Below are 24,944 nucleotides of genomic sequence, written 5' to 3'. Positions count from 1 at the left end.
GCAAGCTTAGTAAAGCAATGAAACAATAAAAAATCCCCACAAGCAAAAAAAAACAAAGGCTTCCTCAGATTCTGAGTTTTATCAGTTCAAGAAAGAAAAGTCTCCAGTCCTCATTCTTGGAGACCCAAGTATTCACCAACATCTTTTCCTGAATTATTCTTGTCTCACTTTCCTTCCTCGTCTACTGCTATCTAACTCTTTCCACAGAGGTGCATCTTGGTGCCTTCATTGTACAGCTTTTCGTTGGCGCTTGACACCAGAAGTTTATGCTTTTGGGACGCACCTTGTGGATTGTTTGATACTGTTTTTAATGTTGTAATCTGTCCTGGAACCTTACTGTGAAGGGTAGGCAATTAATAAATTAAAAATAATACCAAGACTTGCTCCCAAATTCCACTTCAGTTCAGGCTCTTTCCTCTCTGGGGTCACCACAGGCTAAGAAGGATCATCCCCACCACTTCACTCTCTGCCAGACTAATTCTGACTGATCCACCCAGTAGTCTTGGCATGTTCATTTTGCCATGTAAATTAGGCAAGCTATGCTCACACAGAGAAATATATACATACCCACATGTCAGTGTGAGGTGTATGAGAAGTTAAGGGAGGAGTAGTACCTCTGGTGGGGACCACGTCATGCTCCTTCTGGGCTACTTTGTCCACCTTAGGCTCCCACCTGGCACTCAGCTCTCACCTGAGGCTGCTAGAAGCCATCAGCATGTGACAGCGGCCACACCCTGGTAAATGGATTCAACTGGCAAGCTAAACCAGGTGAGGGTAGCCGATAGGTCTCCAACCCTTGGTGAGTTAAAGACTTCGCCTGCATGTGAATATAGGCTCCGGCAGATTGAGTGGACAAGATCAATAGTGGGTCCAACAGTCAATAATGTGATGGCCTGGGACTCAGGCTCGGACTCGGAACCAGAGGAGTCTCAGTCCGCACTGGATCCTCTGCCTCAGGGGGCATCTGAACCTAGTCTGGGGCCTGATCCTGAAGAGTCCCAGTCTGCACAGGTTCCCCTGCAACAAGCATCAGCTGGGCCGAGTCAGGGGCCTGAGCCTGCCCTGGCTCCAGATGTGGGGATGACCTCCTTGCCTTCAGCTGGACCATCACTTACAGCTGCTCCACTACAAGTTGGGTCAGGAGAGGCTGAGGCGGCCCCTGGGTCTAGTAACCCACCGACGTCTCCCAAGCTGCATAGCCTTAGGTTGGAGAGAAGGAGAGACCTGAGTACTCACAGGAGGAGTGCTCGCCTTCGGGCGAAACGGGGAGGTGAGGCACCGGGGGATCAGGACCGGCCGTTACCCCGACAGAGATAAAAGGCTGTTGGACCCCGCCCCAGGTGGCAGGAGCAACATTGCTGTTTGCTAGAACTTGCCTGTGACTCTGTGCCTGACTTAGCCTGGTTTCCTGCCTTGGCCCTGTCGGACTGACTCTTTGCAGAACCCTTGGATTCAGGACCGGACCTGGACCGCGTTGCTTGGGTTTACCCCTGAGCACAAAGAATGTGGTTTCTGCTTGTGCTGTAGATGGAATTGACTCGTTAACCTGGAAAGGTAGCTCATCTAGGAGAAGAAAACTCTGATCCTAAACTTCCACTGCCTTGCAAGATATATTCAGAAGAAGAAAAGGCTCAGGAGTAAACCCTATACAAATCTGAATGGAGTTCCTAATATGGTTGGATGGGACCTTGTACTTTGGGCAACTCCTACAGCCATGCTGGTGCCAAACATATTGTTCCTTGGGACCACATCAGCAAAGCCAAGAGGGGGTCTTGTCACCTGAGCTGCCCAGAACCCCCAAACACATTGCCCAGGCTTGTACCCCAGGGAGGTCACTGCCCATGGCAGTGATGGTGAGCCACTGTGTCCAGGGACTGCTCTATTCTCCAGTTCCGCAACCTGACCTTCTATAGGCAGTTAGCATCACTGAGCAATAATAGAAGGGTTTCACAGCTGTGGACTGCCCTCAGGTGGCGTGTGGTCATCTCTGTGCAGGAAGGCAGGCTAAAAAATCAAGACTTCCTTAAGGGTCTCCTCAAGTGGCAGGTGTGCTTTCTCAGAAGATGCACCACGTTTATATGAAAGGGTAACGGTAAAGGGACCCCTGACCATTAGGTCCAGTCGTGACTGACTCTGGGGTCGAGCTCATCTCGCTTTATTGGCCGGGGGAGCCGGCGTACAGCTTCTGGGTCATGACTAAGCCACTTCTGGCGAACCAGAGCAGCGCACGGAAAGTTACCTTCCTGCCAGAGCAGTACCTATTTATCTACTTGCACTTTGATGTGCTTTCGAACTGCTAGGTTGGCAGGAGCAGGGACTGAGCAATGGGAGCTCACCCTGTCGTGGGGATTTGAACTACCGACCTTCTGATCGGCAAGCCCAAGAGGCTCAGTGGTTTAATCCACAGTGCCACCCGCGTCCCTTTTATATGAAAGGGTACAATCTAGCAAAGGTTAGTCAAGAGATCTGGCAATAAAATGAGACTCCATCATGAAAGTCCCATTTATTTCAGTGAGATTTGGTTGAAATGTGCCCACAGGGTTATTCTCCCTATTGAGACATCAATTCAGGTAAAATGCATGTGTGAGCAGGGTGGAGTGGGACTACACCTGACCCCCATGCTTTGATCTGAAGATCTGCACAGAGCCTGCATGTGCATAAATTATAGGCGCATAAACTCTCTTCACACAATCTCACACCTACAGAGCCTAAGCAAATGCTCTTTACAGACTTCTCGATGAACACATAGCTGTCAAGGATGGAATCACTGTACATAATCCCTGTTAAATTGTGGGTGAACATATCAGACGACACAGCGATTCTCAAACAGCTCTTGTTTATTCAGAGGCCAGAACGGAACTGACTGAAGGGTGCAGTCAGCCTGCTTATATAGAGCTCCAGTACAACGTTACTGTAGCAACTTTCTAAAACTATCCAATCACTGAATGTCACTTTCGATCCTTCATTTGCATAACTATCTACAGTATCCCCCTGCTAGCCCAGGGTGAGAACTTCAGTACATAACACCCCCCACCCCTCCTGTCCACACATTCATGTAACGTGAAATGGGATATTTTCTTTTCCTTGGAAGTGAAACTCCAAGCATTGCTTTTAAAACTCTCTTGATTAAAACTTGGTGGGGAAATCAAATATAATTGCTTTGCGACTGCACAGGCAGCCAGTTGATTCTCTTTGATCCATGTCATATAAACAAGATACCCATATAAACCTTTCGGACTGACGGAAGGGCAGATATTTCTTTCTCTTTTTGCTGTGCACGTTCCTCCTTAATACTGGAAAAAGTTCGGCAATTCATCTTCCTGGGGACTTGCAGAACAAAGTGTATGGACAGGAGGGAGTTTAGAATTATTCAGATGTTGCAATTATTGTGACAATAAATAGTGTTTGGGATTTTTTTATGCAGGTTATCCTTCTTTCCCTACTCCCCTCCCCCCCCCCCGCCTCAAACCTATCATGCAGGCATCTCTCTTTTTTCTGATGGAAGTAATTTCATTATTTTAAAAGCACTTATGCAACCAGTGGAGATGACACAACAAATTGGGGGGGGGGTGTGCATGTGGGTGCAAGTCTCTTCTTCAGTCAAATAGATTCAGTCAGGTTCCTTCCACCTGCTTCATCCCCTATCCATTAGCAATATTAATAGTTTTATTTTATATTTTGAACCAGTCACAGGGTGGTGATACTCATGACATGAGGATCTACAGTCACAGAATATTTCTACATTCAGGCTCTTTGCAGAATGAACTTCTGTGGCTGCAGTGAAGATATTATGTAAATCTGGTTCATAAGGCATGAAGTGACTGGATGAAGTCGTTAGATCACCACAAACCAGGACAAATTTGCTTTATAAACTTCATGCTGTGTGTGATCAGCAGCAAAACTAGCACTAAGGACAGAACCTGGGCATCCTAGGAATTGAAAATGTTTTCCCCTCTAAAGTTTCTTGTTAACAGCGGCACATTGATTAAACAAAGTGTTTCTTGGACAACCCTAGACTAGCCTGACTTGTTCTCTCCTGGAACCTGACTCTCCCCTACCTTTTTCACCGAAATTTTCTTCAAAACAGAATTTGAGCCAATTTTGCAGAATTTGGGTTGGTTTTCAAGGAGATCTGCTTGCTTCTACCATTGCTTCTGCTTTTTCGCCTTGCATGAGTATAAAAGAAAAGCATTATAAAACCATTTACATTTAATTTTATCCTGATTCTATTTTTTAAGCTGTATTTTAATCAATTGTTTGATTGTGTTTTAATGTATTTGATATTTGATGTTAGGTGCCCTGAGACTGGTCTTGGCCGGGGAGGGCGGGGTATAAATAAAAATTTATTTACTTACTTACTTACAGTTGGTATTTCTCACCCAGTTCTTTCCAAAAGGTTAATTAAATTGTAGACTAAGATATATGAAATATTATCTATTCAAGGATCACCACCTGTTAGTCTGGAATTTAATTTAATCATTTATTTAATAATGAATAAACTGCCAACAACTGGGAATGGTTCTTTAAGATTTGGAGAATAAGCACTTACAGCTAAAACAACTGAATATGTTTGACTGCATGATGGCAAGCAATGCCTCAAGATTCTTTTTTCTGGGGGGGGGATGAGGACTTGGACTCCATGTATTATCAGTATAAGAAATTGTGAGTGTGTATACATACATTGTTCTATACCTTTACACTAAGAAACAAGAAGAAAAGTTGAGCTGTCAGAGAAATCGCAGTGTGGTTTAGCATACCAGGCTAGAGCCTGGGAAACCAGGCTTCAAATCACCACTCACCTAAGAAGGTCACAGGGTGACCTTGGGCTAATCACATAACCTGAAGGAGTAGCTTCACCCATCGTTCTGCCCAGATGCTGAGGTCCAGCACCGAGGGCCTTCTGGCGGTTCCCTCCCTGCGAGAAGCCAAGTTACAGGGAACCAGGCAGAGGGCCTTCTCGGTGGTGGCGCCCGCCCTGTGGAACGCCTTCCCACCAGATGTCAAAGAGAAAAACAACTACCAAACTTTTAGAAGACATCTGAAGGCAGCCCTGTTTAGGGAAGCTTTTAATGTTTGATGCATTACTGTATTTTAATATTTTTTAGGAAGCCGCCTAGAGTGGCTGGGGAAACCCAGCCAGATGGGAGGGTATAAATAAATTATTATTATTATTATTATTATTATTATTATTAACCTACCTCACAGGGTTGTTGTGAGGAGAAAATGAAGAGGGGGAGAACTGCGTACGGTTCCTTGGAGGAAAGCTAGGATATTAATGTAGTAAGCAATCAATGAAATATTATGTTAGTTATTTCCAACATTCTGCTTTTAAAAAAACCATTTGGGGCATGAAGCAATACTTACCCCCTAATAGCAGCAAAACACCTATCATTCCCCAATTAAGAAAATGGGGAATCTGTGGGGGGGTGTTCTGCTTAACCGCAGAAAAAACTGGAAATAGTAAGGAGAATTCTTTCCATAGGAGAAAGTGCACAAATCGTACGAAGTCTGTGATTGCCACCTAGGCTATAGCAGCCAGGACATAATCAGGTGGGCGGGTGGCTGAATCGCTCTGATCACTGATGAAAATGCAGCTGCTATCGATTCCCTGATTACACTGATTGCCCTTCTCGGGTCAAGATAGAGACCCATCCCTTTGTTTGGCAAATACAGTATTCTGTTCACTACATCAATTACCCTGACCCTGGGGGCTCTGAAAGCCTCCCCACTCGCCCGTTTACAGTGACAGCTGTCATGCTAATGAATCCACGTTGACATTGTAATTAAACCATTATACAAAGTGGGGCCTTAGTGCTTGCCTGTACAGCTAACGAGTCCAGAAGGGCTGGAGCTTGAAAGGAGATGATGGGAGGCCGTTTTCAGAAAGTGCAAAACGCCTCCGTGAGAGGGAGGGAGGGAGGGAGGGGAAATTCATGCAGCAGGATTCAGGTGACAACTAGTCCTTGTTCTTGTGGGAATGTTCTGGGGTGCAGGAGAGGATATATTGACTAATTATATCTTTATCCAACTTGTGCTAACAAGTTCCCAAAATATCAGCAGAGTTTATAGACATTCCCCTTTAAGTTCGCAACGGTAACGCTTGCACAGGTTCGCTAGAAGCTCTATAATAATTACTCTGGCAATTTCCCCTTTTGTTCCCTCTTAAAATACAAGACACGACACAGTCTTCATAAAAGTATAAAAGAGTTTGCTCACGTTCTGTTCACAATGTGATCCCAGAAGGCAGACAGCTTAAAAAAGGTTACATACACTTGGAATCTATCTTGTAGCAAGTTAGTCCTTATCTACTCTCTTGGCTGAGAGCCAAGAGAGCATCCTTAGATGTTTCCTCATCGAAGGAAGATGGCAGAGAGAGATGGCTGCCTGCCCTGTGCTTTTCTCATTTACCTGCACAGGTGAGGCCACACCCACCTCTGGTCACATGCGGAGGAAGTCCGTCCCCAGGAAGTTTACCTGCTTGCTGGACTGACATCCCTCCCCATGTTCTAACATGTACACTCTAGGAATGTTGTCATTGACTGCTCCTGTGTTTACATCCCACAGTTCTCCTGGGAAACCCCATGCGAAGCTTAACAAGGAGACTGAGTTTGAGGGAGGGAGAGGCCCGTGGCTCCCAAAGGTTCCTCCACCAGATTTTGAGTTGGTGAGGGCTTTGTTGTCCTCTGAAACAACCACCACACAGTGGAGAAGTGGATTTCTCCTCCGCCCCCCCCAAACCCAGATGTTCAGACTGTTGTGACATGGCAGGCCTACTCCATGGATGGATTCTGGGTGCTGGGAGCTCCTGGGTAGAATGTGTCTTCCCCAACTGAAAACTCGCATGAGAAACAGGGAGATTTCCAGCTGAAGAGAACGGGTAGCTGTCTACCATTAGGAACAAAACACTGTTGCTTTTCATGCTGTGTGGATTTGAAAGGAACAGACCATACTTGGTTGATTCAGCTTTCTCAACCTGTGGGTCCCCAGATGTTGTTGAGCTACAACTCCCATCACCCCTAGCTAGCAAGGCCAGAGCTCAGGGATGATGGGAGTTGTAGTCCAACAACCTCTGGGGACCCACAGGTTGAGAACCGATTGCTTGATTTGATTGCAAAAATCCCAATCTCAAAAACAAAGTATTTCCATACTACCCTAACCCTGCCACCAAAAGCCAACTGAACATTTTCAAAAGCCTGACACTATTGCCGGAAGATGCTCACAGCCCACCTTTGGAAATGGTCCTCAATGTGCTGTGTACAGAGAAGCAGTGTGGTGTCACGAACGGAGGCTGGATTTCAAAGCTATGAGTTCACTTGCGGCCATCAGGGCCATTGATAAAATCTCTGCATCTTGTGGGATTGTAAGGTAAATGGGAAATGATATACAACGAATTGAAGAAAATGTTCCATTTAACATTTGTTTAAAAACCCGAGGCATTTTTGTTGGGGATTGTAGGGAAAGACCTGCCCCAAAAGTTGAAAAACATCTTCATGTATGCGACAACGGCTGCGAGAGTTCTGGTAGCACAAGGATGGAAGACTGAAGAAACCCCAACTAAAGAATCATGGCAAGAAAAATTGATGGACTATGCAGAACTGGCAAAACTGACATATAAGCTACAGGACAAGGATAACTGCGACTTTAAGGATGAATGGGAACCCTTTACAAAGTATCTGAAGACACAACAAAGCGAACTGGACTCCTTGGCAGGTTTTGAATAAACATTCACAAACTTTTTATTGATAATAATCAGCTAAATAGTCTGAGGATCTATACAACTTTGTAACATGCAGAAAACAGCATTCTTAGAGAAACCAAAGACTGGAACTGAGGAAGTCAGGGGGTGGGGTGGGGGGATTTTGTGTGGGAGGGGGAGAGGGAGGAAAAATGCGGGGGACAAGGATGATATGTTTTTGGATAATATGTCTTGTTATAATTTTGAATTAAAAAAAAAAGATAAAATCTCTGCATCTTACCTGAGTCACTGTTGTGTGAGTTAAACCAGATAACCCCATCAATATAACCCTGAGCCATGGGTGGGGGTGTCACCCAGGAGGTGCCAGGGATCTGCCACTGATGCTCTGCCAGGGGCCCTAATTGGGCCCCACACAGTGGGTGCCAAACTTTTTTGGGGGAAAGTTGCAACCCAGTTCCAGGGATTGAGCACAGGAGTGGGAGGGTGGGGAATCATCATGCTGAAAAATTTGCACAAAGCGTGTTCTCCTTCATGGAGAGCACGTGTTGCGGTGGGGTCTGCTGAGCCACCCCTCTGTGACCAGGCAGGGTCTCTAAATATGGCCTGGGGCAGTGATTGGTTCACTGGGTTGCTGGGGTAAAAGTTATGTTGCAATTTTGGTGGGAGGGGTAAAATGTTTAAATACTCTGCACGCAGCCTGGAGCTTTCTCTTTGCTGCGTGCAACGGATCACCCGCCCACCCGCCCTTGAGTAAGGGGTTGTTGCATTGACCTTGCTATGCCTGGTAGGAATTTTGTCCAGCTGATTGGCTGGGCCATTTGGTTTTTGCCTACTGCGTAGCAAATCGTCACAACTTGTAAGGTTGCGGTTAGGCATTGGTTATAAATTGGTGGAGGAGGGGTTAGGATAGGCTGTGCCTGCCCCTCCATGGTTGCTGCGGAAAGGGAATTCCGTTAAAGGAATCCTGGGGCTTGTCATCTTTTCGTCCAATCCCTGGAATGGGACTAGGGCCGGCAAGCCTTCGGGGAGCATGCGGATGAGAATTGAGGGTCTGTGACTCAGCTCCATTTCTCCCCGACTTGCTTTCCCCCGCACTGTCTTTCGGTGGTGCCCGGAAGTCAGTTCTGTCCCCAGGCAGGGGGACAGATAGTCTTAACCAATGCCTAAACAACCACTCACGGTTTTGTATTTAAATAAAGTTGTGGCCAAAATTATGCCAAAAACCTTAAACAAAAATTAAGTGTGCGTTGTGAGTTATTTGGGGGGTGGCTTGGGGACCTTGACACGCAACTGGCTTTTCAGAGCTTGTCCCAGGAGAGAACATACACACCTGTCCTGAGTAAGGTGAAGGCGCTCCCAGACTAACTGGGAAAGTGTTGAACCCCTCTTTGCCCTTAGATGAATGGTGATTGCATCAGAGCAGTGGCTGAGAGATTGCCTTCTTTTCCACAGTCTCATTCTTTCAGTCCCTGCAGAGCAGGTGAGCGGAATTCTGCCCCCCTTTTGTCAGAAAGTAAAGTGACAATCTGATGAGGTTAGGTTGCCATGTGTTGAAGGCGCCTTTCTAGATTTGGCTGGGTGAGAACAAATAGTGATGAGCATGTTTTGCATAGCTCTCAAACAATGACAGCGAAAGATTTCTGTATGCACACACAGGGTTCTAAACAGACAGTGATAGATGTGTGTTCATCGGCCACACACAACAATGTTGGTCAAATCTTTGTGTGTTTTTTGTACACAAAAATAATGTTTATGTATAAGCCTCACTACGCCTCAGGCAGCAATATCATACATCTATAGATACTATAATTTGGGATAATTTCAGTGGCATAGCGTGGGGGTGCAGGGGGGGCCGGCCGCACCGGGCGCAACATCTGGGGGGGGGGCGCTTGCACTCGCAGCTCTCTGCCCCTACCTGGCTCACTCACTCTCTCTCACTGCAGTGCTGGCTGTGCGAATCCGATCCAAGCCGCCAGGTCGCCGCCCACTGTGGGGGGGGGGGTGCGAGGCGTGCGGTGCGGTGCGGAGAGAGAGTGAGGCACTATCTGGGGGAGGGACAGTGCAGCGGGGGGGGGGGGGCGTAAATTACTTGCCTTGCCCCGGGTGCTGACAACCCACGCTACGCCACTGGATAATTTCTCCTCCCAACTGCTAGACTAATTCAGATTTTTGAAATTCTCTGAACACTAACGCATGGGGAAATTCCAGTTAGGCAAACAGGACTGCGCCTGCTTAAATTAGATGCAAACTCAGGATACACACAGGCAATTAGTACCTAGGTCAGGAAACACAGATCCAGTCAGAGAGTAGAGGTTTGCCAATGGCTCAACATGATTTCACTAAGATCGCAATTAATTTTCCACCTGGGCTAAATGTTTAGGTGCAAGTTCATTGAAAGAATTACTACATCCATGCATCTTTCTTTTTGCAGTTATATGGTATTGATCACCCCAAAAGAACAGGAAGTACTTGGGTGATTTTGATATTTGGGTCCATCATCTGAGAGAGGAAAAGGCTTTCATCAGGATTTTAAACATATTTGCCTGGAAACAAGAGTCGTCAGTTTCCACAAGGCACCCTCATGTGTTTTAGATATAAATAGAAACGAAGGGTTCCGTTCTAACAGACATTTGGTTCGGGCCGATAACCTGACGCTATGTTTTTATTCACCCTAATTTGACATCTCTTTCCCCAATCTCTTTATCAATAATAATGAAAAGAAAGAAAGAGGGGCCCAGACAGTGGCTTTTTAGTGCTCCCGTCTCTGCTACAGATGGGTCTCCCCGATCCCCTGTGTAATCCCTGCTGGCTGAAATTTTACAAGATCCCCACAGCTCTTCAATTACCTTCCTTGGCCTGTCAGGACTCCAGCATCTCAAATTCAGTTAGGTGGTGTTTGGAGCCCCGCCAAAGGCCAGGCTATGCTCCTAATGACAGCCAGCTGAGGGGACACTGAGAGGGGCGAGATTCAATTTGCCAGCCCTCTAATCGGATTAGGGGAGCAGGGATTTTATTTTCTCCAAAGTTGGCAGTAGCCGGGATGAATGATGGCCAAAGGATGAGCTGTCAATGTCAACAAAGGCTTAGAAACAAAATAATAATAATACTAATAATAGGAGGGCATTTTCAAAAAAACAAATATTTTTTTTTTAAATAGTGGGGGGAAGAATCTTGTCCAACTCCACAGCATCAAACGTGGACAGCTGAGTCAATTGTTTTGGTGACAACATTCTGTTTGCACTCTCTGCCTGCTGTACAAATCGCCTCCGATTTGTAGGCAGGGAACGTCAACCACAAGAAATTCCCCAGTGGTTATCTAAAAAAAAAAGGGGGGGGATTATGGCTTTGTGTTCTTATTTAATAAAATGAACCCCCGACAGCAAATACTCTGGATTTTTGTCATGGTGAAAAACAACAACACTGGTTTCTCCTCTGTAGTATCAAAATATTGCAAGACAATTTCTTTGTTTTGCCAAAATATACCATCATCTTTCTGAACCTTGTGACATAGCCAAAATTAGAGTGCTCTGAAGTGGCCAGACATAAGGCCTCTCTGAGATCAGTTTTGTATCACCTTCCCTTTTTCTCTTTTCTAAGACATTTTGTTGTTGTTGTTTAGTTGTGTCTGACTCTTTGTGACCCCATGGACCAGAGCACGCCAGGCACTCCTGTCTTCCACTGCCTCCCGCAGTTTGATCAAACTCATGCTGGTAGCTTTGAGAACACTGTCCAACCATCTCGTCCTCTGTCATCCCCTTCTCCTTGTGCCCTCCATCTTTCCCAGCATCAGAGTCTTTTCCAGGGAGTCTTCTCTTCTCATGAGGTGGGCAAAGTATTGGAGCCTCAGCTTCACGATCTGTCCTTCCAGTGAGCACTCAGGGCTGATTTCCTTAAGAATGGAAAGGTTTGATCTTCTTGCAGTCCATGGGACTCTCAAGAGTCTCTTCCAGCACCATAATTCAAAAGCATCAATTCTTAAGCCATCAGCCTTCTTTATGGTCCAGGTCTCACTTCCATACATCACTACTGGGAAAACCATGGCTTTAACTATATGGACCTTTGTCGGCAAGGTGATGTCTCTGCTTTGTAAGATGCTGTCTAGGTTTGTCATCGCCTTTCTCCCAAGAAGCAGGCATCTTTTAATTTTGTGACTGCTGTCACCATCTGCAGTGATCTTTCTAAGACATATTTAGTATTAAATAATGTCCCCATAAAATCCCTGAATGAAAGCTTTCCTGTTGTCTGGCTGACATTCCCTCCCCCCCCCCCCCAAGCTGCCATTTTTGCAGAAGGACGCCACAAGGAGCGTAGGTGGAAAGACCACGCCTGGGTGATCCTACTGTTGAGCAACAAACCTGTTTTCATCATATCTGCTCATTATTTTACTGGTAGCAACAGCTGGCTACTTTTTGTGCAACATGAGCAAGAGGCCACTTGCCACTGGATAAAACCACATGAGAATGCATTAAATACCGCTGCAATCTAATGAGCTGGAGAGGAATATATTGTATATCTATGAAGGATAGTCTGGATATATCCTGGCTGGGTGAGAAAAGCAGAATTAGTTTGAACTCTGAATCTCTTGAAAACCAGTAAATGTCCCAATCCTGAATCTCTGTAGAAGAAATTCCCACTGAAGCTGACAGAAGTTCTGCTGCCCAAGGAACAGGTTGCAGAGCAGCCTATAAGGCTCGTGGGGCTGAGACCACATGCTCATAAAATTAAGTGCTATTAAAACTCAGCTTCTTGATTTCTTGCCAAGTAAACATATTCTGAATCAGGTGTCAATTTTTTTCCACATTATATGCACATGTGAATGTTAGGAATGAAGAACAATAAACCGCCTGGCAAAGGGTCTGCAAAAGATTTGTGAGGAACATCTTCGCGTTTATTTTCATTTAAAAAAATAATAAATTCAAAAAATATCCTAAGCAAGAACGGTTTATTTATGAAAGCAAAAGACATGAGCTCTGCTGACAGCTAGCACTACTGCAGCCCAGTTCAGATGCTTAACTGTTTTTTTGTGGTTTTTTTAGATAGGTGTGGGTGGGCATGTGAAGCTGAGGTTCATACATGCAAACTGTGTGATCTTCCTTCTTCTGAATCGTAAAATCTGGGCAACTGTGCACTGTCACAATGGGGAATCCGTATCGTGTCTTACATCAGGGGTGGAAAACGTTATCTCCTCCATCACAGGGATGGGATTTTTGGCCCCTGAACCACACCTTTTGTTATGTACTAAGCTTGGATCCTAGAACAATAAGCAAGTAGGATCCTAGAATGCAACAACTGATTGGCCTGCAGGAAAAGACCAGTCAGCAGTGGCGTAGCGTGGGTTGTCAGCACCCGGGCAAGGCAAGTAATTTGCGCCCCCCCCCCCGCTGCACTGTCCCTCCCCCAGATAGTCCCTTGCTCTCTCTCCGCACCGCACCGCACGCCTGGCACCCTCCCCTCGACAGTGGGCGGCGACCCGGCGGCTCGGATCGGATTTGCACAGCCAGCACTGCAGTGAGAGAGAGTGAGTGAGCCAGGTAGGGGCAGAGAGCTGCGAGTGCGAGCGCGCCCCTCCCCCGATGTTGCGCCCGGTGCGGCCGGCCCCCCTGCACCCCCCACGCTACGCCACTGCCAGTCAGGCTCCAAGAGGAAGTTAATCAGCCTATTAGGCTGGTAGGATCCTAGAATGCAACAACTGATTGGCCTGCAGGAAAAGACCAATCAGGCTCCAGGAGGGAAGCAGAATCAGCCAATCAGATGGGACTCATTGTGTAAATAGTGTATATAAAAGCCTGAGGTTTGGGGGGCAATTCAATCACTGTTTTACAAGCTGCAATAAAGAGCATGAAATCACTACAGAAATCTGAGTATATTTCACCTTTGTTGTTCTGTGCTGCATTCTTGTGCCCAGTTACAGAAACAAAATCCAGCTAAAGTCAAAGGAATTGGATCAGCCACTCTGGAGGTAGAATTACAGATCATATTAGCCAAACCAATCCACCAACTTTAGCAGGGAGAAACCTTCTCCAGTTCCTTTATCCCTGATTTTATTATCGCTACAGCAAGTGGTTTTCAACCGCCCCCTTATACTGGTCATAGAATCATAGAATCATAGAGTTGGAAGAGACCACAAGGGTCATCGAGTCCAATCCCCTGCCAAGCAGGAAACACCATCAAAGCACTCCTGACATATGGTTGTCAAGCCTCTGCTTAAAGACCTCCAAAGAAGGAGACTCCACCACACTCCTTGGCAGCAAATTCCACTGTCGAACAGCTCTTACTGTCAGGAAGTTCTTCCTAATGTTTAGGTGGAATCTTCTTTCTTGTAGTTTGGATCCATTGCTCCGTGTCCGCTTTTCTGGAGCAGCAGAAAACAACCTTTCTCCCTCCTCTATGTGACATCCTTTTATATATTTGAACATGGCTATCATATCACCCCTTAACCTCCTCTTCTCCAGGCTAAACATGCCCAGCTCCGTTAGCCGTTCCTCATAAGGCATCATTTCCAGGCCTTTGACCATTTTGGTTGCCCTCCTCTGGACACGTTCCAGTTTGTCAGTGTCCTTCTTGAACTGTGGTGCCCAGAACTGGACACAGTACTCCAGGTGAGGTCTGACCAGAGCAGAATACAGTGGCACTATACAGTGGTCTTTGGAGAAACAATTACTCTTAGCAAGCACAGTGCAGAATGAACTAAGCAACTGAATTGATCTAAGAATACCACCCTCACCTAAAACCTTGAAGGTTTTATAGAACATCCTATTGCCTTTGTGGTACTTTGGGGTGGTTAAAACATTGAACAGAGCATGTGGTTGCAGGATTGTACCACATCAGATACACAGATGGAGGATAAAAATGTTCCCAGATTATGCTAGCAGCAACAGAAACCAATGGCATGGACATAGTGGGCCTTTAGAAGCTTTCTCCCTGAGGTACCAGTTATCCAAGTACAAGGAGATTTTAATATTGGGATGCTTTTAAACATGTCAGATTCCACATGTGTATGAAGTGTTACAGTCCCATGGAGGTTGTACCTTGTTTACAGCTGGCAGACACAGAAAAAAGGGAGATCGTCAAAGGGAGGAAGTCTCACGGCAGGTCGCTGGAAGCTTTAACCATGAATTCTGTTAAGTTGTGGGTGAACATATCAGACGACACAGCGATTCTTCAAACAGCTCTTGTTGATTCACAGGCCCAGAACAGAACTGGGCTGAAGGGTTCAGCCAACCTGCTTATATAGAGCTCCACTACAAAGCAACAGTAACAACTTTCTGGAACTATCCAATCACTGAACGTCACTTTCAATTCCTTATTTGCATATGTGGACCTGAGTGAAAACTACAGTATCCCCCTGCTGGCCCAGGGTGAGAACTTCAGTACATAAGAAATTCCATGGCCTCCCTATCTTTAGCAGGCTCTAAGGACCTCAGACTAGCACATCTCTAATTTTTCTTCCGGCCTGTGAGGTTGGCTAAAGCAGAATGAGAGAGAGAGAGAGAGAGAGAGAGGTGAGGGTGGAGCTAAATTGTGAAGATTTGAACCTGGTTTTTTTGGTTCTGGTCCCTAATCTACCCTGTGCAGGTTCTCAATAGAAACATGTACACTCCCCCCCCCCCCCCGAAATGACACCAAAGTGTTAAGGAATCAACTAATATTGCAGAATCACACAATTATCACATATAAATTTATCTGCTTCACGGGGCCTGCTTGGATGCCCACAATTAGATTGGTGGACACATTGAACAAGGACTTCTCAGTGGTGGCCCCTCATCTGTAGAATTCAATTCCACTTGAGCACAGGCAAGCAGCATCCTCTGACAGGTTTATATGGGCTCTCAAAACTAACCTTTCTGCTTAACCTTTTAATGACGGATCTACATTGGACTGTAAAAATTGCATTGTGATTTTTTTTTGTGCTCAGTTTTCTGCCATGTTGCTTGTGGCTCTGTGCTGCCTTTTAATATTTTGCATTTTTGGATGTTTTAAAAAATTTCTGTCACTTTTATATCGTTTGATGGTTGGTTAATTTTGTATTTATACGCCATTTTTGTGAGGATTTCTCTCTTGAAAAACAGCTTGTACATTTATTAATTAAATAAAATAACAATCTGGGGCAATTAAAATGTTAAAAGTTAAATAAACCTTGTGGGTGGAGGAGTGTTAACGTATATAAAATCGTACATATGGTTGATTTGAATATGTTATTATTGATTATGTATACCCAATGTATCAGCCACCTAGGGGGTTTCACTGTTGGTGTTTTGGTTGTTGGTAAAAAATAAAATTTGAATCGCCAAAAAATAATAAAAAAGCATTTTTAATTGAATAAAATGGCAGGCCTACAGTTTTCTAAACGGCTTACGATTCCTGGCTCTCTAGAATTATAGTCCTTGCCTCCATTTCAGGACTGTCCTTGGGCAGCTTTCTGTCTACGGTGTCTATTAAAGGCCCCTGGTCTCTTACCACAACGTCGAGAGAGGAACCCTGGCTTTTTTCACTTGCGCCACATTATCACAGAAAGGTGGATTAGAAGTTATCTCGGCTCTGCTTTCTTTCAGGGCTCCTTGGCAACACAACCAGCAAGATATAAATATATGCTCAATTGGGGGGGGGGGGAGAAAGGGAAGGAAAGAGAGGGTATATACGCCAGCAAGGAGGCAGAAGTACCAAGGGGGCATGGAAGAATATGCTGGGGCATGTTCTCCCTAACAGAGATCACGTGTTGCGGTTGGGGAAAACAAGCCACCCTGTTGTTGCTGGGCAGATTTTGGATAAACCCAAGCCATTAAGTGGTTAATGGTGTTGCTGGGGATTTTTGATTGTTGCCATTTTTGGAGGAGGAGCCAGAGTTTTTAAATACAGGTCGCCCAACACTGGGCGTCCTCTTGGCTGTTTTGCACCGGATCACCCGCCCACCCTCCCTTTAATAGGGGGGGTTTTTTGATCGCTTGACCTTGCTATGCCTGTCATGGGGTCGTCTGCTTTGGAGCAGGGGCTTGGTAGGAATTTTGCCATCTGGCTGATTGGCTGGTGCCATTTGGTTTTTGCCTACTGCGTAGCAAATCGTCACAACTTGTAAGGTTGGTGGTTAGGCATTGGTTCAAATTGGTTGGTGGAGGGGTAAGTGCCTACCCCTCCAATGGTGGTGCGGAAAGGGAATTCCGTTAAAGGAATCCAGGGGCTTGCCATTCTTTTCGTCCTGTCCCTGGCATCGGATTTGGGCCGTGCAAGCCCCACCGGAACATGAGGGTGAGAAGTGAGGGACTGATGCCCAGCTTCATTTTCTCACCCAATACTTGTTTCCCACGCTGGCTTCCGTTGGAGTACGGAAGTCAGTTCTGTCCCTGGGACAAGGACAGATAGTCATAACCAATGCTTAAGCAACCACTCACATTTTTTTGTATTTTGAATAAAGTTGTGGCCAAAATCATGCCAAAAACCTAAACAAAAATTGATGTGTGATGTGTGAATTTTTTGGTGGGTGGCTTTGGGGACTCAACACGCAAAGGGATATTGCAGAAAGGTCAGTGTAGCATCACTGTAGGAATGCTGGTTTTCAAGGTTCTATTGCACCTGAGGCTCATGGACCGGCTCCAACAGCAAAGGTGCCCCTTGGTTATAAAGCTGTGTGGTCTAGAGATCCAATTTGAAGAAAGAGATTCATGTTTCTTTCTTTCTTCTTTTTAAAATAATTTTAAATTTATTCTTAATAAATGATACAAAAAATGAAAATAAAATAAACATAAAAAGGTAAAGGTACCCCTGCCCGTACGGGCCAGTCTTGCCAGACTCTAGGGTTGTGCGCTCATCTCACTCTAGAGGCCGGGGGCCAGCGCTGTCCGGAGACACTTCCGGGTCACGTGGCCAGCGTGATGAAACTGCATCTGGCGAGCCAGCACAGCACACGGAACGCCTTTTACCTTCCCGCTGGTAAGCGGTCCCTATTTATCTACTTGCACTTTTGGGTGTGCTTTCGAACTGCTAGGTTGGCAGGCGCTGGGACCGAGCGACGGGAGCGCACCCCGCCGCGGGGATTCGAACTGCCGACCATGCGATCGGCAAGTCCTAGGCACTGAGGTTTTACCCACAGCGCCACCCGTGTCCCACCAAAATAAACATATACTGATACAAAAAGAATAAATACATATACCCCTATACTACAAACACAAACCCCTATATACACCCCTGACTTCCACCACTACTCGACTTCCTTTGGTGAAAATTTGAATATTGCCATTGCATTCTTTGGATAATGCATCTCTTATAACCCTTTCTAATTATTGTTCTCATTTATACTTTACATACTTAATCCATGCATATCAACATATTCTTTTCAGAGCTGTGTTTTTCCATATATTCCTCAAAACATTGCCATTCTAATCTTAATTTTTGATTTGCCTGAAGTCTTATGGCTGCTGTTAACCTTGCTAATTCTATAAATTCGCTTAATTTACATACCCAATAATCTTTTGTGGGAATCGCCTCCCCTTACCATTTACAGTAGTACCTCGGGTTACATACGCTTCAGGTTACAGACTCCGCTAACCCAGAAATATTACCTCGGGTTAAAAACTTTGCTTCAGGATGAGAACAGAAATCGTGCAGCGGCAGCGGGAGGCCCCATTAGCTAAAGTGGTGCTTCAGGTTAAGAACAGTTTCAGGTTAAGAACGGAACTCCAGAACGAATTAAATACTTAACCCGAGGTACCACTGTACTAGTGAGGGCTATTCTGGTGGCTGCCGTGGCATATAGAAAATTTGTTTTCTTTTCCTCTGGGATGTCCTTCATGTTTCTTATTTGAAACAAGCCTAAAATTTTAGCTGGTTGATTTGGTCAGATGACTTAGAAGCAGAATGCATAAAGGGCAAAACCCAAAAGGAATATCTTTTGATGAAATCGATGGGTGCCACACAAGAAATGTAGTTGGTGGTTGCAGTGCTTTGTTTGAGAAGAAGATGCCCATCGTTCCCAGTTCCATATGGCTGGGGCTGGCATCCAAGCAACTGATAAGCCAGCCTTTTCTATTTCAGCAACTGCCACAGAGAACAGCAATTGCAGACCTTAGAATACTCCAAGCAGGAAGAGGCATGTGGTGCTGATAGGTGACTCCCTATTGTTAAAGCCCTAGATATTGTGCAGATTGCACTAAGAATGCCTATCATGAGGTATTTTATATCTGTGCAATGGTAGATTTGGTATATTGCAGCTTCTATGCTGTGCAGCCAAGGGATTTTTTGCCAGGACAAGAAAAACCATGCCTGCTGAAATTCTCCCTTCTATGCAATTATTAAAGGTAGCGGCAGTCCTCTTTATCGTTGGGTCACCCTACATCCGAGCCAGTGTCTGAAGTCCAATAGGCTTGCTTTAAGCTAACTGAAATCATTGGGCTCTAGTACAGCTGACTTACCTTGCCGACAAAGGTCTGTATAATTAAAGCTATGGTTTTCCCAGTAGTGGAAGGGAGAGCTGGACCATAAAGAAGGCTGAGCGCTGAAGAATTGATGCTTTTGAATCATGGTGCTGGAGGAGACTCTTGAGAGTCCCATGGACTTCAAGAAGATCAAACCTACCCATTCTGAAGGAAATCAGCCCTGAGTGCTCACTGGAAGGACAAATCGTGAAGCTGAGGTTCCAATACTTTGGCCATCTCATGAGAAGAGAAGACTCCCTGGAAAAGACCCTGATGTTGGGAAAGATGGAGGGCACAAGGAGAAGGGGACGACAGAGGACAAGATGGTGGGACAGTGTTCTCAAAGCTACGAACATGAGTCTGACCAAACTGCGGGAGGCAGTGGAAGACAGGAGTGCCTGGCGTGCTCTGGTCCATGGGGTCACGAAGAGTCGGACATGACTAAATGACTAAACAACAACAGCTGACTCCATGCTGGATTGTAGCCAGAGTGTCTTGACTTCTTCCTTGAAATTTGTCGTGCAGCCCAGCAATACATTTCATTTCATCATACTATATAGTTCCTGATTTCAGAGCACTCAGGCACCAAAGCACCTCAGTGTCCCACGTTTGTGACACATGCAGCAAACTGGTAGCCCTACTAGTAGCGCCAGAATATTGCCTCTCTCCCATTTCCACAGCTTGTCACTGAAGGTGCTGTGAAGGCCATATGTATGTGTGTGTGTGTGTGTGTGTGTGAGAGAGAGAGAGAGAGAGAGAGAGAGAGAGAGAGAGAGACAGACAGACAGACAGACAGACACAGAAAGAAACGGAGAGCTTCTCAGCTCTGGTTCCATGTATTTGCCATGGGGAGGGTAACAAAAATAAATAAATAAAAACGAACCCATTACTCTAAGTATTGGCAGCCTGGGTCAGGCAAACAGCAATATATAAACACAGAGTTTCTCAAAGGGGCTCTTGGAAGAAAGCTCTTTGGTAATGAATTTTTTTACTTAAGAAAAGCTCCTAAATCAATTTTGGTCTCTGCGGCATTTTCTCCACTCAGCAGTTCCACCCTGCTCTCTCCTTTCCTTACTGGCTCAGTGGCACACAGGGGCTGGATACCACCGTCGTCCACTGAGCTGGGAGTGGAGACAGAGCAGCATTCTGGCTGCTGCTAAGTCTTAGCTGCGCTCCATACTCTCCTTCTGAGATTTCACAATTCCTCCCCCCGCTTCACTCTTAGACTGAGGACAGAGCAGGAAAAGGGGGCTGCAGATGAAGGCAAGGACTTAGCTTGCTGGATGACAAACACACCGGTTTCCCTCCAGCCGAATTTGTCTTTCTGGCGCTGCAACAGCTGAGCTCCAGTATCAGTTTAACATACCAGGGACTTAAAGAGGCTTTAGAGAGCTGCTCTGTTTTTAAGGGATAAAAAATGGGCCTTCAGCAGGAATGAACACATCACTTGTGTTCTGGCGGTTGAAGTCCTATTGGGCCAGATCTCTCTTCCTGCCTTCACATTTGTCTAATTACAACTGATTGCGGAGAACTAATGGCAGCAGGGTGAGGCCTCATGACGCCACTTGCGTCAACTGTCTCTTGAAAATGGCTGAAGCTGGTGCAGAAGGCAGCAGGGCAGCCTACGAAATAAAACAATATATGCAGAAGCCATATATATGTTGTGTTTTAAATAACTGCACTGGCTGCTGCTGGCCCAATTTCAAGCCCTCAGCCTCTCATTTGAGACCTGCCTACTCCAGATTCATTTCTGTACCAGTTCAGAACCTGGTTATTCGCCCAGACATCTCTGTGTTGTTAAGTTTGTTCCCTAATAACGTGTTGAATCTCCTGATTCACTCAAGGTTAGTGCTGATTATCTATAGTTTTTAGGCGTATTTTATATAATATAATCATTTCATATAATGAATTGTTGCTTTAGATGGATTATGTATCCTGAGACCAAGTGAGTTATAATATTTTAACAAATCAATTGTTCCCCTGTCCATGTGTGCTTGACAACTTTTCTATATTGTGTTTGCACTATGCTACAGGTGCCTCCATCAAAACACATGGACCTCTGAGGGACCAAACAAATGCAGATGGTGGGGCTAGCCTTGGCCCATGGACCCGCAGTTTGCCACCCTTGTGCAATGGCACCACTGAATTCATTAAAACACAGGCAGAAGATGCTGGAGGGAGCATAGGTACCAACTCCCTGGGGCCCTGAGTGGCTGAGCACCCACAAAACTCCCCATGAAAGAGCTGGGCACCCACAAATTTCGGGGCCAGGGCCATGCGCACTGCATAGCACCCACATGGTCAAAGAGCCAAGTTGGCACTCCTGTGAGGTAGGGCTACCACTTGGCTAGAACACTACCAGATCTGCCAGTACGTCATCTTCTAGGTCAGTGATGGCGAACCTTTTAGAGACTGAGTGCCCAGACTGCAACCCCAAACCCGCTTATTTATTGTTATGTACTGAAGTTCTCACCCTGGGCCAGCAGGGGGATACTGTAGATAGTCTTCACTCAGGTCCACATATGCAAATAAGGGATTGAAAGTGACGTTCAGTGATTGGATAGTTACAGAAAGTGTAACAGTTGCATTGTAGTGGAGCTCTATATAAGCAGGCTGGCTGAACCCTTCAGTTCAGTTCTGTTCTGGCCTGTGAATAAACAAGAACTGTTTGAAGAATCGCTGTGTCGTCTGATATGTTCACCCACAACTTAACATTTATCACAAAGTGCCAACACGGCAAATTAACCTGTATACCTCATTTTTTTCTGTGTGTTTCACGTTTCTTCCTTATGACTGCTGTTGTAATAAATAATCCTTCATAAAAGTTATTGCACTCCATTCTTCATTAAATTATCTTTCCATTGATGTGTAATTTTATGGTATAACTCAGTGCTTTTTTCCTAAAAAAAATGTTTAGGGATACTCTCATTTTGACTCAAGAAAATCACCATGGGGAGGGGGGAATAAACACAGTTCAAATCAGGGAAAATAAATACAGTGGTACCTCAGTTTTTGAACAGCTTAGTTCTCGAACTACTTGGAACCTGAACACTGGGCTGCCCGCTCCCGCTCCTACTTCCGTGCAAGTAGGAGTGGAGCGCCTGCCTGCCTTCAGGTAGTACAAAAGCAAATCACAGGTTGCTGCAGAAATGTTGGGAGCTGAATTCAGAACTGGAAAATGAGAAATAGAGATAAACATAAATAGACACCCTGACACTCACCCCATTTCTACGGGTTTGCTTGCTTTCCTTCCACTTGCTCTCAGCAGATTGCTACTGTTTGTGGGACTCTTTTAAGAGACAGGATCCCTCCCCTCTATGTCACGTTGAAATTCTATTCCGATCTGTACCGCCTACATATACCTATAGCAGCATTAAACATCAACACTTATCCGATGTCAACTACTGATATGATGGTCTTGAATTTTCAGTTCAGAGGTGGAAAACAAGGCTTGAAAGGTGGAGCCAACTCGCAAGTAGGGCCAGAAAGATTCGGTACCTTTTAGAAGCCATGGACTAGATGGACTGGATCGTACTCTCTGTCACCATTCAATTTTATTCAGAAAAATAAAAGGACCTAATGGCCCTTTTAAGATTGCTTGGTAACAAATCAACACCGTCAAGTGCAAAATCATTGAACTTCCACCCATCTGGGTCAGACGTTACCTAATTGATAAAGGAGCCGCTGTGGACCATTCCAGTGAGATTTCCAGTATGCACAACACACAATTGGGTTCTGTTCCCTTTCTCTATGACATCATTCTGGCAGATCCCGCCTATGCGCAATGCTGGCTACAAACTTCCTTTCTATCTGCGATAAAGCAGTGAAGGAAAAAGAAAGTTCTCATTAACAAAGGCAGAACTTTCTTCAGCTTCTCTTGACTTGGTGCGTTTAGCTGCTGGTTCCTCTCCTGACCAAAAGCTGTTCCACTCTGCCGCCACAACCAGACGTTGCCTCCAGAGCTTAGACATGTGGCACCAGAGTTTCAAGCTCACAAGGGAGCCATTCAAGCACTGAACCATCATGCTGAATTTCCACACTTCCTTTTCCATTGGCATCTACAAACCGTTCCATCAACTCCTGACCTTTATCCCACAGTGCTTCTCAAAAAGGGTCCCCATCCCAAATCTAGATCCTCATTCATTTGCATGGAGCTGTCTTCTAAATGCCTGTTGTCTTTGTCCATGGAGTTTTCTAGGCAGGGATACTGGAGTGGCTTGCCGGTTCCTGCTCCAGGTGGATCACGTTTGGTCAAAACTCTCCACTATGACCTGTCCGTCTTGGGTGGTCCTGCACAGCATAGCTCATAGCTTCTCTGAGTTATTCAAGCCCCTTCACCACAGCAAGGCAGTGATGCATGAAGGAATGCAAGAAGATCAAACCTACCCATTCTGAAGGAAATCAGCCCTGAGTGCTCACTGGAAGGACAGATTCTGAGCCGAGGCTCCAATACTTTGGCCACCTCATGAGAAGAGAAGACTCTCTGGAAAATACCCTGATGTTGGGAAAGATTGAGGGCACAAGGAGAAGGGGACGACAGAGGACGAGATGATTGGAGAGTGTTCTCGAAGCTACGAACATGAGTTTGACCAAGCTGCGGGAGGCAGTGGAAGACAGGAGTGCCTGGCGTGCTCTGGTCCATGGGGTTATGAAGAATCGGACATGACTAAACAACAACAAATCTTCTAAATATCTCCTCCCACCTAGCAGTTCGAAAGCACATCAAAGTGCAAGTAGATAAATAGGTACCACTCCAGCAGGAAGGTAAACGGCGTTTCCATGCGCTGCTCTGGTTTTGCCTGAAGCGGCTTAGCATGCTGGCCACATGACCCGGAAAACTGTCTGCAGACAAACACCGGCTCCCTCGGCCTGTAAAGCAAGATGAGCACCGCAACCCCAGAGTCGTTCGTGACTGGACTTAACTGTCAGGGGTCCTTTACCTTTATCTTATCTTCTAAACGTCAACCACTGCATGAGTAGCATAGTTCTCTCCCCAACCCAATTCTTATAAAAATCTACATGCTAGTCTGATGCATGTTCAGCCCACATGGTGGTGTTCAGCGGAACTTACTCCCAAGAAAGCTTTTGATAAGGTGGGGTGGGCAAATCTGGAAAGGGCTTTCAATGGCTCCTAGCCATGATGGCTGTGCTCTGCTGCCACAGTTGGAGGCAGCAGTGCTTCTGAAAGCAAGTTTATGGACTGGAAGGTGTTTAAATGATATTTGCAAAAACATATTGAAAAATCAGAACTCCTATTAGAATAAATAAGTTCCATTATAAATACTGAAATACTAAATAAGACGGATAACAATGTGTAACAGAAAAAGAAGTAGAAAGTTGGTTTAAAAGTGTGTGAAAGAAAGTAATAGAAGTGGAAAGAAATTGCAATTGAGTAGATTGGAAGTCTAACACAAGGGTGGGGTGAGGGGTGAGGGATGGTGGTGGGAAAAGGAAGTATGTGTGGGATTGAGTGTGGGAATGTATGAATATTTTTAAGGATTGTATGAAATGCATGTCTGTCTGTATAATCGTAATAAAAAGGTAAAGGTACCCCTGCCCGTATGGGCCAGTCTTGGCAGACTCTAGGGTTGTGCGCCCATCTCACTCAAAGAGGCCAAGGGCCAGCGCTGTCCGAAGACACTTCCGGGTCACATGGCCAGCGTGACATCGCTGCTCTGGCAAGCCAGAGCCGCACACGGAAACGCCGTTTACCTTCCCGCTAGTAAGCGGTCCCTATTTATCTACTTGCACCCAAGAGTGCTTTCGAACTGCTAGGTTGGCAGGCGCTGGGACCGAACAGTGGGAGCGCACCCCGCCGCGGGGATTCGAACCGCCGACCTTTC

At 45.7% G+C, this 24,944-nt stretch overlaps 1 protein-coding gene and 1 long non-coding RNA gene across 3 annotated transcripts in view; one reads left to right on the top strand and one right to left on the bottom strand.

The window, feature by feature from the left end:
- LOC310661319 overlaps positions 1–9,146 on the bottom strand; it is a 78,425-nt gene extending 69,279 nt beyond the window's left edge. Inside the window, exons 1-2 of one of the 2 annotated variants that reach the window (XR_014503894.1) lie at positions 9,027–9,146; positions 4,059–4,166 (exon numbers count right to left, since the gene is read on the bottom strand). This is a non-coding gene — a long non-coding RNA (uncharacterized lncRNA). Of the gene's footprint in view, positions 1–4,058; positions 4,167–7,976; positions 8,036–9,026 lie in introns of those variants that run through there. The other variant, XR_014503895.1, reaches the window with a different exon arrangement.
- The window catches only part of ANLN (anillin, actin binding protein), a 495,425-nt gene that overhangs the window by 23,968 nt on the left and 446,513 nt on the right, over positions 1–24,944 (top strand). The window lies entirely within an intron of this gene.

Source organism: Podarcis tiliguerta (genome assembly GCF_965153285.1).
Source record: "Podarcis tiliguerta genome assembly, chromosome: 12".
NCBI classification, from domain to species: Eukaryota; Metazoa; Chordata; class Lepidosauria; order Squamata; family Lacertidae; genus Podarcis; species Podarcis tiliguerta.
This window is presented reverse-complemented; position numbering and strand designations above follow the sequence as displayed.